The 3,425-nt window shown below is 38.0% G+C and overlaps 1 pseudogene; it reads left to right on the forward strand.

Annotated features, from left to right (window-relative positions):
• Positions 1–975: 975 nt before the first annotated feature.
• Positions 976–3,425, forward strand: part of LOC105519967 — a 53,759-nt pseudogene continuing 51,309 nt past the window's right edge.

Here is a 3,425-nt window from a genome sequence, read left to right on the forward strand (position 1 = left end):
TGAAATATAAAGTATTTTAACTAAATTATAGTTACAGAAAATTTTTAAAAATTCTACATTATTATTAGTACCTTAAAATTATTTATGCTTAGATGTTTATATCTAATATCCAAAAAAATTCACTACAAAATTGTTATGGTAGATGTTAGCCTGACATGCATATTAATTTACTCAATAGATGTAGGTAAGCATGATTTCAGTGCCTTTTATTTCACTAAACTTGAATACTGCTATTACAGTACAAATAAATGTGATGGGTAATGTGACCATGCAAGAAATATAGTAGCTTTTCAGTTAGCTATGTTGTAAGCTCAAATATATTTTACTACATAAACAAAGTCAGATTCCGATTCTTCATCAAAAAGTGTTGGTGAAGGCTGGGTGAGGTGGCTCACCTCTTTAATCCTAGCACTTTGGGAGGCCAAGGCAGACAGATCACTTGAGGTCAGGAGTTTGAGACCAGCCTGGCTAACATGGTGAAACCCTGTCTCTACTAAAAATACAAAAATTAGCAGAGGGTGGTGGTGGGCACCTATAATTCTAGCTACTCAGGAGACTGAGGAAGGAGAATCACTTAAACTTGGAAGGCGGAGGTTGCAGTGAGCTGAGGTCATGCCACTACACTCCAGCATATGTGAGAGAGCAAGACTCTGTCTCAAAAAAAACTTAAAACTAAAAAGTGCTGTTGGAAATTGTCAGATGTATTCCAATATAAATCCTCCTTTTAATGGCTAGGAGACAAGAGAGCAGCAGAGATAAAAGAGAAATTTTATAAAATTTTGCTGAGGATATGTCCCCTTTCTTCATAATACTCATGGTTATCATGCTGAGAGTGGCTGTGCAGTTTGGGTGTTTAGAGAGACGTTTATTTTAGGGGAACATTTTCTGGCCAACATGATCAATCTTATATCTAATCTGAGTTTTTTTTTTTTTTAAGATGCTCTTCTTTTTTACTCTCAATATAATTTTGCTAAGATGAAGAGCGATTTTTCTCTCCAGTGCTTTGGGTGTCTGTTTCAGAAGCCCTATTACTATCCCATGGTGTCTGTGAATGAGGTGGGCTGTCACAGGGAGAACTCTCTATGTGGACTCATGCTGAAAATCCAGCAGTATTTTTTTTCATGTCACCATTATAAATAGAAACTGAAGCTGAAACACTGCTCCCATTCCCATTATCGTGAAGGTGCAATTTTACCTAGGAGGGCTGAAGGCTCTCCTCCTGCAGCTCAGGCTTCGTTACCTGATGTGGGACTGGAGTGCTGCTCTGGCAGTTGGGGTTCATGTAAGATGTGAGCTGCCAGCTGTGAGCCCTGTGGTAGGAGTCAAGAGAGGACACTGGCTGTCAGGAAAGGGCAAGCAGAGTCTAGTAAATTGCAAAATTACCTCCTGTCATGAGGATGTGAAAAGTTAATTTTGTCATTGAGTATAACCAATTAGCATACACGGATCGCCTCCCCCGTTACCAGGTGAATTTAGGATGAACCATGTATTACATGGTGCTGTGAATTCTTTTACTTGTGGACCAATTATGGGAGTGTCTTTTTGTCTTTGCAATCTCTTAAGAAGATTGACTGTGATGCATGTCACATTCTGGTTTAATTGTGTAATGAAATAGTTTACTTTCTGTTCTATCATTTTGGAGTTTCTCTAGGGCTGGAGAAATTTTTTCTTTTAATTATATTTTCCAAACATTGTCTAGAATTACTAGACATGATATAAACACATACGGTTCCAGCCAAACTTTACTCTAGAGGGGGCTTTTCCTCTCAGGCTTCCAGTCACTTCAGATTTCTACAAACTTCACAGGGTAGCAATCAGCCATTTTACCTCTTATTTTGTCTGGCCCCACCTTGAAGTCTGGCCTCACAGAACTGACTGATTGGAAGTTTTGACTGGTGAATCTGTTACATTTTTTAGAGCTGGTGCTCACAATTTTCTGAAACGCGAAAGCAGATAAAATTGGAAAAATAAAGTATGTATTTTAGCATCTTGATTTTTAAATTAAACCAATACTTGAAGAGACATTTTATTTAGCAACTTGTTTTCTATTCCTGCAGATCCAATAGTTGCTCCACAAGTCACAAACAAATAAATATGAACACAATAAGAATTTCTTTAAACTACATTAAATTCTTTCTGTATCTCTCTCATCTGTCAATATTTAGTATTCTATACATTTTTTTCAAAACCAAGGACAGAGAAACGAAAGATGAAATAAAAATACTGAGTCCTTAATCTAAATCCTGGGAATTATTAAACATCTGTGCTAACTCCCAGTTTGTTATGAGAATTAAATCACATAATGTGTTATTCCAAGCATAGTGCTCTGTGACATACTCTTGAGCACAGGCGTTGCTACTTTCTTTTGCCTCTGTAAACTTTACAGAACCAGCAAAGAATATGATACTTAAAGGTGGAGATTAGTTATCTTCATTTGTGCCAGAAGTATTTGTGTTGTGACAAGAGTGCTGAGTGTAAGGGACAGTGCTTGCTTCTCTAACTAATTCTAATGATGAGCCTAGAAGAAACAACATCAGCATTGACAGGGGACTTATTTAAAACACACATTCATGAACCCTTTGAAAACCTACAGAATCAAATTACATAGGGAAGGTCCAAAGTTACCAAGTGATTTATATGCTTATTAAATATTACAAGACAACTGGGCATGGTGGCTCATGCCTGTATCCCAGCATTTTGGGAGACCGAGGTAGGTGGATCACCTGAAGTCAGGAGTTCGAGAGCAGCCTGTCCAACATGGTAAAACCCCATCTCTACTAAAAGTACAAAAATTAGCCGGGCATGGTGGCAGGTGCCTGTAATCTTAGCTACTTGGGAGGCTGAGGCTGAAGAATCTCTTGAACCCAGGAGGTGGAGGTTGCGATGAGCAAAGATTGCGCCATTGCACTCCAGCCTGGGTGACAACAGCAAAACACCGTCTTAAAAAAAAAAAAAAAATTGTAAGGCAATGCTTAGCTAAATGGTTATCAGCCGGGTGAACTTCTATTAGGTTGGTGCAAAAGTTAATTGACACTTTTGCCATTCTAAGTAATGTGGATTACTTAGGTATAGACACTCAGATTACATGTGTAATGATTAGAAATCCCTTTACTTGTGCCCTCTTCACAGGTTCTGTTGTTTTGTGTGGACATGTTTATGTTGTTTTAATTAAGTGCCTCATGTGACTCTAAGGTAAGGCCAGAATCAACTATGAGGGGTTCAAGATACATTCATGTGAGTTATGTTTTACTTTTCCACTGAAGGATGGTCACAGGGCCTGTTCTGTTTGGGTTTAGTAAAGACAGGGCAGCATGGCCCATACTACCATTATTGTAACAGAAATTGCTGGTGTCTGTGGTGAGGAGGGTATCTAAGGACAGGAAAGGAGAAACTTCTATTTTTCTTTTTTTTTTTTTTTTTTTTTT

Source organism: Colobus angolensis, unplaced genomic scaffold (genome assembly GCF_000951035.1).
Source record: "Colobus angolensis palliatus isolate OR3802 unplaced genomic scaffold, Cang.pa_1.0 Scaffold365, whole genome shotgun sequence".
Taxonomy (NCBI): Eukaryota; Metazoa; Chordata; class Mammalia; order Primates; family Cercopithecidae; genus Colobus; species Colobus angolensis.